Consider the following 13,245-nt stretch of genomic DNA (forward strand, 5'->3'; position numbering starts at 1 on the left):
AAAATACTAAGGAGAAGCATAAAATTGCCTTAATAGCTTGGGACAAAATTATCAAGCCTAGGACAATGGGTGGCCTAGGCATCAAAGACCTTAAATTCCAAAACATAGCCCTAGGGGCTAAATTAGTTTGGAAGTTCATAAAAAACCCCAATGCAACATGGGTTAGAATGCTGGTAAAAAAGTATCTCCCAGATCAGGACCATCTCAACATCCTCAGAACAGGCAATTTTCCCAAGGGGTCTAGAACCTGGAATTTCATTGTTTCCTGCAAAAAACTGGTTTTAGAATCGATCTCTTGGGATATTCATGATGGTTCATCTAACCTATTCTGGGAGGATTCTTGGGATGGATATCCACCTCTAACAAACTCAACTAATAATCCTATTGTTGAATACTGGTTTAAACTGTTAGGTCTCGAAGACAACTAAGAGGGGGGGGTGAATCAGTCGTCAAATAAATTCAAACCAAAAACAACTTAACCAACTTAATGCTTAATACTGGTAAACCAGTCTTTTATACTAGTAGATAGTTTAATCTTTTAATTGCAATACCATTAAATATTAATGCATGAAACAAAAAGACAAAGTCATCCACAACACATAGCACCAATATTTGTATATGGAAACCCTCGAAGGGGAAAAACCATGATGGGAAACCTTACCCAAAATCAGATGATACTACTGCAGATAGTATGTGTATACAAATGGGGTTTTCACATGAAGAAAGGCTAAGTGCCTAGAGGTCACTGATCAAACACAAAATAGGAGTCACACTGACTACAATTGGATTGTTAAATCCAATAAGGATGTACTGCTCAAATTAGCATCTTTCTATGTTGGATTCAGTACCAGTGTAGTTCTGATTGCCTTCACAAAAAAACCTCCTTTAACCTTTTAATGATGTCTATGTGTATAGCTCTTCTTATTCTCACATATACCTTCACACAATCCTTTTTCGCATTCCACATCTAATCTTACAAATAAGATCTTACATTTATATCATAGCCTAGGACCAATTTTAGTAGTTGGCTCTAAATGATATTACAATAAACTCAATTTACAAATAAATTAATGCTCGATGCAATAACTGATTCAACATGTCAGCTTAATTCATTTACAACAATAATAATTCATCTCCATAGTGTGCCATGCTGATCTGGAAAAGATAAGCCTGTCGGTGTATAACCTGGACCTATTTGTCGGTAACAACAAATATGCAAATACGAATATGTCAATAAACAAATCTTCAAGACAAAGTGTCTAAACAATGTCTTTGACACAACCAAGTGTTTTCCATGTTATTCCAAGTGTCGGTGAACCTTATATCATGCTAGTGTACCAGATACTAGTGACTGTGCATGAGTCATTTGCTTGCCGGTGAATGTTGCTGATTCTTTAAAGTGCCAGAGGTTATAAGGTTTAGTAGGTGTTGACATCAATGACAAAACCATACCAAAATACCAACAATCTCCCCCTTCGAAATTGATGGCAACACAAGATGGAAAAACCATCAAAGTGCCAAAACAGAAATGCCAAATACCAAAAGCCAATAGTTTCCCCCAAAAAAATCATAACCAGAAATCAAAATTCAAATATAAATAATCTCTCCCCAAAGTAACAATCTCTCCCCCTGAGAGTGACATGTGTCTTTCTGGTGTTTTTCCATATACCAATCTCTCCTTCTTTGACATCAAATGCCAAAGTAGTATGAAAGACCATTTTTCAGATACAAAATACCAACCAATTCAGTATACCAACTACTCCCCCTAAGAAGTAGCTTCCTCATCAAAGCCAGAGTAAAAGATTTCTCTACTAATTCTGTTGGTTGATGAAAAACATCAACTTTCTAAGTTTCTACCGGTGGGGGTATGACCCCAAGCTGATCTCTAAGATATTCAAAAGTCTCCTTAGGTAGAGGTTTAGCGAAAAAATCTATAATCTTCTCTTTAGCATTCACATGAACCAGTTTTATTTCTTTTGCTTCAACATTTTCCCTTAGAAAATTCAGTTTTATAGAAACATGTTTGGTTTTAGAATGTAATACCCGATTCTTAGATATATCAATCGTTGCAGTGTTATCACAATAGGTAGTAATAGGTTCCTTGCATTTTACCATTATATCCTTCAACATTTGTTGAAGCCATAATACTTGTGTATAGTTAGTTGTTGATGCAACATATTCTGATTCAGCTATTGATAAAGATGTACAACTTTGTTTCTTACTCAACCAAGAAATTAATCTACTTCCAAGAAAAAATGCTTCGTCGGTGGTTCTTTTTCTATCATCCACATGTCCTATCCAATTTGCATCTATGTATGCACATAATTCAAAGTTTTCATCTCTAGGATACCATAATCCAAGATTTGTAGTGCCTTGCAAGTACCGGAAAATCCCTTTTACTGGTGATTCATGATTTTCTCTAGGATTACTATGGAATTTTCAGATGATGCCGATGTAACTGGATCTTCATTCTGTACCGGTGGGTTCAATGTAGGGTCATTTGTTAGAATCTCTGCTACCGGTTCAGAGTCTATGTATCTTGAAGTTCCTCTGAATTGTTCATCAATCTTCACATTTTTACTCTCAACAATTTTCTGCAATCTTTTGTTAAAACATCTATATGCCTTTCTCTTAGATGAATAACCAAGAAATATTCCTTCATCACTTCTAGGATCAAATTTGGCAATATACTCATCCCTTCTAATATAGCATTTACTTCCAAATATTTTGAAGTATTTAAGAGTAGGAGTAATACCAAACCATAGCTCATGAGGGGTCTTACCGGTTTCACCTTTGATGTGAACTTTGTTGAATGTATAGACTATTGTACTTACTGCTTCTCTCCAATACACATGTGGTAGATTTGCTTTTGAACACATACTTCTTGCTACATCCAAGATAGTTTTGTTTTTCCTTTCAACAACTCCATTTTGTTGTGAAGTCTGAGGTGCTGATAGGTGTCTTCTGATTCCATTCACTTGACAGAATGTATTAAATTCCTTAGATGTAAATTCTCCTCCTTGATCTAATCTCGGACATTTGATTTTCTTACCAATTTCATTCTCTACCATTGTTTTGAATAGTTTGAACTTTCCAAGTGCTTCTGATTTTTCTCTGAGAAAAGTAACCCAACACATTCTAGAGTAGTCATCAATGATTAGCATAGAATATCTATCACCTTGAAAACTTTTGGTTCTAGCTAGACTAGATAAATTAGTATTAATTAAGTCAAGAGCATTATTTGATTTTTTTGGAATACTTTTAAAAGTATCTCTAACTTATTTTCCAAATTGACATTCCTTACATACTGTATTGTGAGGTTTGACAATTTTAGGTAAATCTCTAACTACCTTAGTAGTACTGATTTTTACCATGCAATCAAAATTTACATGATAGAGTGTCTTATTCCATAGCCAACTTTCATCAATATGTGCAATCAAGCATGTCTTTTCACTATTGTTCAAGTGAAAGATATTACCTCTAGTTTGATTATCGGTTGCAATTTCCAAACTAGTTCTATTCATGATTTTGCATTTTCCATTTTTGAATTGTAACTGAAATCCTTTCTCAACTAATTGACCAACACTCAAAAGATTATGCTTTAAACCTTCAACAAAGTAAACATTGTCACTATTATTCTTACCATCAAGAGACATTGTAACTTTACCTTTGATCAAACAAGCTTTATCATCACAAAATCTTACTAAGCCTCCATTATATTCTTGAAAGTTCAAGAATTTACTTTTATCTCTAGTCATATGATGTGAGCATCCTGAATCAATGATCCATTCATCCTCTACTTCAACTTTAGCTACTAGGGCCTGCTCTACCAGTTGAATAATAGGTGTCGGTTGATCTTATGTTATAACAACAAAAACCCATCCATTGTCTGTCGCATCTTTATCAGAATCATCAGTTACTCCTTCATCAGCGAGATAACAAAATTTATCTTTGTTCTTCTTAAATCTGTATCTCTGATATTTAGGGTTAGGCTTGTATGTTCTCCTAGCTTCTTCTCTTAGTCTAGCATGTCTATCGGGGCCCCTAGAAGCCATATGACCAATCTTATTACAATTAAAGCATTTAAAGGGTGTTTTACCTTCATACTTACTTCCTACTGTACCTTTAGGCATTTTTCTTGCAAATAGTGCTTCAAGTTCTTCAAGTTCTTCAATTTCTCTCTTGCTTTCCTCAAGTTCTCTTGCATAAAAGGGTTTCCAATCAGACTTGTCCAATGATGGTGCAGATGATGTTGATGCCTTAAAAGCTAAATCTGTCTTTATAGTAGCAACAAGACCAAATTCCTCAATTTCAAAAGTTGAAATTTTTCCAATCAATGTATCCCTAGTTACTGATGTATTAGGCATTGTTCTTAACTCATTTATAGTAGTAACCTTCATTTTATATGTCAGTGGAAATCCTCTTAAAACTTTTGAAACAATTTCATCTTCACTTAAGGTTCCTCCACAACATTTAATACCCAAAACAATTTCATTAACTCTTTCCATAAATGCAAAAATCCTTTCATCTTCTTCCATTTTTTAGATTTTCATACTTGACCCAGAAGCTTTCAAGTTTTGCAATTTTTACTGTGGAGTCTCCTACATTTAGTGCTTCCAAATGATCCCAAATAGCTTTAGCTATAGACCTATCTGATAATCCCATGATTTGCTGATCCAATAATGTGCTTAAAAGTGCTTCTCTTGCTTTGCAATCATTTTCTTCATCTTTAGCCAAGTTTGGTGGATTAGGCTGACTGGTTGTAGGAGCAGTATAGCCATTCTTTGTAACATCCCAGATGCCCTTTCCAATGCAATCCAGATATGTCTCCATTCCGATCTTCCATATGCCATAGTTGGTTCCATCAAGTTTAGGACTATCCTTCCTGAAATAGTTAGTAGACATTAGATCTCCTCAAGCTATTAAACTTCTGCAAAAAGAGGACTAGGCTTTGATACCAATTGTTAGGTCTTGGAGACAATTAAGAGGGGGGGTGAATCAATTGTCAAATAAATTCAAACCAAAAACAACTTAACCAGTCTTTTATACTAGTAGACAATTTTATCTGTTAATTGCAATACCGATAGAGATTAATGCATGAAACAAAAAGACAAAGTCATCCACAACACATAACACCAATATTTGTATGTGGAAACCCTGTAAGGAGAAAAACCATGGTCAGAAACCTTACCCACAATAAGATGATACTACTGTAGATAGTATGTGTATACAAATGGGGTCTGCACATGCAGAAAGGCCAAGCGCCTAGAGCTCACTGCTCAAACATAGAATAGGAGTCACACTAACTACAATTGGATGGTTAAATCCAATAAGGATGTACTGCTCAAATTAGCATCTTTCTATGCTGGATTTAGTACTGATGTAGTTCTGATTGTCTTCACAAAAACCCTCCTTTAACCTTTGAATGATGTTTGTGTGTATAGCTCTTCTTATTCTCGCATATACCTTTTACATGATCCTTTTTCCCATTCCACATCCAATCTTACAAATAAGATCTTACATTTATATCATAACCTAGGACCAATTTTAGTAGGTCAACTCTAAAGGATATTACAATAAAGTCAATTTACAAATAAATTAATGCCCGATCCAATAACCGATTCAAAATGTTGGCTTAATGCATTTACAACAATAATAAATCATCTACATAGCGTGCCATGCTGATCTGAAAAATATAAGCCTGTCGGTGTATAACCTAGACCTATTTGCTGGTAACAACAAATATGCAAATACGAATATGCCAATAAAAAAATCTTCAAGACAAAGTGTCCAAATGATGTCTTCGACATAACCAAGTGTTTTCCATGCTATTCCAAGTAATGGTGAACATTATATCATGTCGGTGTACCAGATACCGGTGACTATGCATGAGTCATTTGCTTGCCGGTGAATGTTGTTGATTCTTTAAAGTACCAGAATTGATAAGGTTTAGTAGGTGTTGACATCAATGAGAAAACCATACCAAAATACCAACATAAACAGCATTGGGGTTCCCGAGTTAGAGACTACTTGGAAATGGATGACTTGTCAAATTCCCAAAGTTGGAGCTGGAAATCAATGGAGGACTTTTCAATCCCAAGGGAAGATCGAGATCAACTCCTAGAGCAACTAGAAGCAAGAAATATCAGCCCCAGAAGAGGGGTAGACTCCTTGATCTAGGTACCATCCAGAACAAGGCAGTATAATTCAAAAGATGCATACAAAATTCTAGCCAATCTTGCAGATCAGGACAAGCCAAACATCCCTCTGAAGATTTTTTGGAGCCCTAAAATCATCCCAAAAGCAAGCATCTTCATATGGCTAGCCTTTCAAAAAACAATTCTAACTACAGATAAGTTTACAAGAATGGGTTATGAAGGACCATCAAGATGAATTTTGTATAAAGCCCAGTCAGAGTCAGTGGATCACCTCCTATTGAATTGCCCCTTCGCTTCTAAATGTTGGAGATGGCTCTGTGCTAAGCTGGGTTTGTTTATTGCCCTGCTGAATGGCATCAAGTCTCTATTCCAAAGTTGGCCCCTTCCTCTTAAGGAGATCTCCCTGAGTCAAATAATGGGAGTGTCCCCATCATGCTTAGTCTGGGAAATCTGGAAAGAAAGGAATCGTAGGCTATTTGAAGGCAAAGCTAGGAGGCAAGAATCAATTCTAAACTCAATTGAATCGACAATAGTGGACTCAGTCAACTGCAAAATAGCCTTTCTTTGGATCAGTTCAAAGTCTTCTCTTCATGGGATGAAAGTATCATGCAAAAGTGGCAAGGGATCAGAATTCCTCCATCCTTTGGTCAAAAAATCAATGCTAGAAAAGATGCAACTTGGTCCCCCCCAAAGCCTAATTAGGTAAAATTAAACTTTGATAGGGCCTCCAGAGGTAACCTAGGTCCCTCTGGAATAGGTTACGTGATTAGAGATCAATCAGGAGAAATCATAGGGAAAATGGCAAAGACAATTACACCAGACACTAACAATATAACATAATTCATAGCTTTGCAACTTGGTTTGATGGACTGCATCGACCATGGCTTAAGAAATGTCTTAGTGGAAGGAGACATGGAGATAGAAATTAATGCAATTAGAAAGAAAAAAACTCCAAACTGGAGACTTGAAACAATTTTAGAGAAAATATTAGAAAATTTGACCAGAATTCAGCATTATGAAGCTAAACATATCTACAGGGAAGCTAATGCAGTGGCAAATGCCTTACCAGAACTAGAAGCTCAAGGAACTTCCATTCACTGGTGGGAGCAAAGTGATTGGTTTAGTGCTAAAGAAGATCAGATCAATCAATAGGTTTTGTCCATTTAGAGTCTTTAAAAAATGCTTTTTATCATCTTCAATGAGGTGGGCAGATTTTAGTTTTTATTAATTTTAAAAAAAGCAACTGCCTATTCGCATACCTTTGGCAGTTTTGGGGTAATGGCTATATTAATTTTGAACTTAAATCTCCACTTTGTCCTGGGTTTAGTGGTGTGTCTGGTTCATTTTCCACCAACCTAATGTTTAACCTAACTAAGCTCTCTCCTAACTACGCTTCCCGAAGCTCCAGCTGGCTTGTGTCATCATTTTGTACCTAAGGTGTACAGATTTGCAACTGATTATCTTGTCAAAGCTTTATTTGCAAGTTGCTTTCATTCCTATCCTGCAAATATCTTTTCATAGTTCTTTTTGGTATTTTTCTCTCTTGTCAATTTTTCTTTGATCAACCATGTCGACTGAGGCTCCGTTTGGGTTCATTGTGAGTGTCTACCCAAGGCCCTCCTTATGCTTTCATACAGACACTCCCATTTCCTTCTCGGCCTCCACATGCCATGTCTCTTTCAAAAAGATCATAGATTTGAGACTGAAGTGTCTCCTCATTCACTTGGACCCTCTTATTATCCTAGCAGTAAAGATGATTCTGGATAGTGGCCATTTGAATAGGGATAAATATTCATGAGACAACACCAGTATCTCATCTAGATTTGTGGCTTCTCTCTTGGACCAAAAATTACTTAAGAAAGCCTTATGGAGCCTCACTAAGGAGCTCTTTCTTGAGGAAATCCTTCAAGAATTTCAAGAAATTTTCAATAAGGCTCTCCACAACTCTGAGGCTCCTCGGCCAAGTGACCAAATTCTCTTCAATGCTCAAATATTATCCTTTCTTGCTAGATTTGAAAAGGAAAGACTTGGACAAATAGAGGGTTTTTGCTAGAGTTGGTCTGAGCTACCTCAAATGGCAGTTCCTAGGAGAAAACCCGGAGGTTTAGGACAGAGAGGAAGACTTCTTCCAATTTGCAAGACTCAATGGAATCCTGCGCCTGAAAGCTGCAGATGGAGAGCCCCAAGCTGAGCAAAATTATCAGGGTGGATCAAGGAGAGGTCGTTAGGACTCTAGTCATGGTCATGGCCATCCTGCAGGCAGAGGCCGTGGAAGAGGGAGAATTGATCTGCCCCAATCTGATTCTTCCAGTGCAAGCTAGGCTTTCTTTTTCGATGCTGTGAAATTTTTTTTTCTTGAAGCTTAATCCAAGATTGTCTATAGTTTATTTTGGCTACTTATTTATGTTTAAAATCTTTGTTATCTAGGCAGTTGGGGATTTGCCATATAAACTTTTTTAGTTTTATTATCTCAAGACTGCATAATTTTGTTGGGTTTTATTTTAAAAAGAGGATAAATCATAATGCTTATGGTTTCCTGCCTATTTGGAAACTAATTTTTGTTGGAATTGTCGAGAATGGTTTTTTATGCTATGTCGCTTAGCTATGACGATACTGTAATTAATTCAAAATAATATAAATCTCGGCTCTGCCTTTACCGATAAAAAAAAAAGAAGAAGTTAAATTTAATATGAAATTACCATGATAAGATTCATTTGTTTAAGATGCTAATTTTTTTTATGATTAAGGTGCGATCTATTGTATAAATCACATATAAGATGGTCCCATCTTTGAAAAATGTCTTAAGGCATTTAAGATGTATTGAAAAATATATTTGTAACATTTATTCTTAGTATTGTTTGTAATATATGCGCAAGGGATGATGGGTTTCACTAGCAAAGGTCAAGTGGATTATGAACATAATTATTTAATATTGTTTTTCTCACATGTGGATGCCTATAATGAGATAATTAATGATATAAGAAGTGGATAAATGAATCACCTTTGGGGTTCTCCAAATGGGGTCTTGAAAGACATAACATGTGTGTCGTAGTATTATGTCATTTATTACATTTAATATAATATTTATTTTGGAAGATTGGGCACCCAAGTTGGAGTCAATAGATGCATTCTAAAGGTTGTGATCAATTGAAATGAAGAGCCTTCTTTGTAAACCTTTAGTGGTGATTTTGAAGCTCTTGCCATTCTATAAATATAGCTCTTTGGATGTAGAAAAAGTTTAAAACAATTCTATGTAGAGTTAATTTGTAAGAACAAGGATAGGTATGAGGCATAAGGAGCTTGTTCACATGTACACAAGTTCTACTATGCTAGATGCAAAGAGAAGAGTGGAAGTGGAATGTATTGCAATCACATTTATTGTTGATAATGCATTCTTGACATCTCTTCATGATGGAATATTTTTTTTGTAAGAGTTTCTCATATTATAAGATGTTTTTACATTGCTAATTTATACCATATTGCTACTATCTTATGATGATATTATTCTTGTATTCTTTGTAAATTCACTTAAGATATGATCATTAAGTATGATATATAGACTGATTTTTGACATAATTAAGAAAAAAGATTTAAGCACGCTCCACATTAAGACAACTTGATTTTTACATTTATCATATTTCCAAAGAAGTTGGTGAGACGAGAACATCTTATGACCTGATTGTGGGCCAAACGATGCCTACAACATTTCTCTACTGTTTTCAGCACAAAAGTTGTACATTCATTTAGCTTTTGCAAATCTTCAACTAAGACAATTAAGAAAATATTTGAACAACCCAACTTCTGAACAATCAGTCTTGATACTAAACTGCATCTAGTTGACATACCTTTTTACTTGATAGCATGCATGGAGTTGGCCAACATGACTTTTGCTCTATCCTCACTCAATGCATTACATCTAGACAACGAATTGTTTTGTGCAGCAACATATCAAGAAGCTGGACTAAGCCATCCAAGCGTCCATTGACCAACTTAGAATTGAGCTTTGATGGGCATTGCTTCGGATTCAACATGTTCTTAACTACCTCTGAATATAAAGAGATTAGAGCATCCACAACATTCATTAAGCATTGTGTTGAAGGATTATTTACAACATCTTCAGGTAGTAGGATGTGTATATTGTCCTATGGAATGGGATGGACTCTACGATGAGGATAAGTCTTTAGGGGTGCCATCAGATTAGACGAATGCAAACATGATCAGAACAAAGGCTACACAAGGGTTGAATTCAGGTAACAGATGAGATAGTCTATCTAGGACTACTAAATTTGAATTCTGTTCAAATTATTGAACATTTATATATGATAAATATTATGTGGCTGCAAAGCAACCACATCCATTGTCCGACTAAAGGAATATGATAGCTAAATTTCACTGTACATTGCATTCTCATAATCAAACTTTGTGCAATCTGATCAATTGGGCCAATTTAGATACATATTCCATAAGGACATGATTTGTAGGGGGCACATTTATGTTTGACAAAAACTTTTGCAAAAGCGATTGCCTGTATCTTTTAGGGTACTAAGGATATCAAATGTAATAGAAAAACATTTTCTAATAAGAAGGTTGCAAAATAAAATGTATAAATTGAACATGTGGATCATGTGTAACTACAACGTAGCTAGACATATGTGGTGCATGTGCTTGCTCGTTGGAGATTTATGCACCAAAGATAAGGTTTGGACATCCTCATTTGCTCTTGCTTTCAAAAATTATGGGTACGTTATAGTCCAAAAAGGGCAAGATGAGAGTGACTGCTTTTTCCTCCTAATACAATTAATATAGGGGAGAGAGACTAGTAGTATGACGACTAATTTTGTCAACATGAGGTGTCACATGGGATATTGTAAGACTTTCATTTTTTTAGAAATTGTATGTACATTTTTGTGCTTTGCATGTACTTGCATGTGCTTGTATGTTAATGCATGTGAAGATCCTTAGTGTTTCAGATTGTGGCTATTCCTTCTGTGAATATTTCTTAGCTTGGAAAGCTTGAGGGAATCTGAAGGAATTTGATAAAGATTGATCCTTTGGTGAGTGGAAGTTTTGTAATTGTTTTAGTCTCGGGCTATAGCACACATTTTGAAAGATGGTTAAGATGGAGAAAATGGAGTTGGTCACATTGAAATGATGTTTATTTGAATCTCTTGTTTGACAACAGAATAATTCTTGATGCATAGGATGTGTTTTTACACTTTGTGGTTGAACAAAGTTTTCATATTGGTTGTCTGTAAGAGGCTCCCTAGTAATATGGAGAAGCTTGGATTGTTTCAACTATGGAGTGATGTGCTTATGTTGGGTGCTTGTTTTTCCCAATATTGGAAGGTGTTGTTTTTGTTGCCCCGAATGCACGGAGGATATGGAGTTGATCATTTAATGATCTAGAAGCTTATGAAATAGTGTGTCTCCCTTGAATGAATGTACTAATGGTGGTTGTGGAGTTGGCCTATGAATGGGCCTAGAGTTCCTGATCTGATTTTTTCTTATGGATGGTTGTACTTGCATGGATCAATTTCATGTTGTTTGAATCTGAGGGGTTTATAGACTTTCCTTAAAAATCTATGGTGATACTCATCTATGATATTTTATTTTTCTAGGTTAAGTTGTTTTGTGCTTTTTCAGACTTTTTAGTCTTCCAAAAGTGAAGTGGGTATGGATGTGCACGGGTGTTCTTAAACATAGTGGTTTTGTAGGTTTTACATGGTCAATAAAAACTTGTGATTTTGTTGAGCTGCGAAGGAGCTATTTTCTAGATCTTGTTTCTTTTGGGGTGTTACTAGATGAGATAGTTGCAGTTTTGTGCACATGCATACTTTGTGCATGGTGGGAGGAGGTGAGATACTTTCTCTTCATAGGGATGTTCATACATGATTAGTCACTCCAATATTTCTATGGTGATGCTTGGTGGATTTCTAGACTATGGTGTTTGATGTGGACATGATTGACAAATCAGATTTGTGCTTGATTTGATGTTTGAGTCATGTTGTCTATATGATTTTTCTCTTTGAGATCTCATTTTGCATGTTTGTAATGTGATAGTGAGTTTTCATTTTTAGTGATTGGATCTAAGCGCTGGACAATATTGTGGGTTGTCTTTACCTACATGTTTATAGTGGGAGAACTCAGATATTGACTGTTTATATCCACGAGGTTTGATTTAGTGTTTATGCAGACTTGTTAGTTGGCCTTGTTTGTGGTCACTTGTGCATTGGTGTGGTTGCTTTGAGATGAGAGGATGGATGATAAGTGAGTGCCTAGATAGTCAGTTATGAGGTCTTGTAGCATGGTGTATTTCCTTTGTTTTTTGAGATCTTGTTTTCACTTGGTGTGATTAGCAATACACTTGTATGTGTGTGGACCTAGATGATTTTCAGATTTGGGAGATGGTGTGTCATTTGCTTGGAGAGCTTTATATCATGGTTCAATGAGAGATTTAGCATTGACTACACATATTCATTACTGGGTGATGGATGATCTTCTTTAGTGATGCAAATGTGTTGGAGGGACTCTTAGATCCTATTGTTGTAGAAGGGTTCTTTAATCTTTTGCATGTACACTATTTGATGATGTGTAACATCTCGTAGCCATGGAGGACTCTTAGAGTATTTGGTTTAAGTTGTTGGTGGTGTTTAATAGATGATGTTGGTTTAGAGTATGTTGGTGTTATGTCATTGTATACTCTTGATTGTGCATTAGAGTTTGACATGATAAATTTCTCTTAAGACCATGGTATGTTCACTTGGGGCATGTGATTTCCTAGGAGGGGATGGTAAGATCACAGTGTCATGATAGGTTATTTACTCTACAGATTATATCTTTCATAGTGGTCTACTGAGTTCTCTTTGTATTGAGTGCATTGCTCATGTGCTTGAGAGATTCATGAGAGTGCAAAGATGCATTTGGAGTTTGGCATTAATTGATCATTTGTTGGTACTCATGAATACACAGAGACTTAAGTGAGGCTATAGTTCTCTTTAGATGATAGACATGTGTTGAGATGGTTACTCTTAATAAGATTTCAGCTAGAAGTCTGAGGAGCCTACACCTTGGTTGAATGTAAGTTCAA

This window comes from Cryptomeria japonica, chromosome 1, assembly GCF_030272615.1.
Source record: "Cryptomeria japonica chromosome 1, Sugi_1.0, whole genome shotgun sequence".
NCBI lineage: Eukaryota > Viridiplantae > Streptophyta > Pinopsida > Cupressales > Cupressaceae > Cryptomeria > Cryptomeria japonica.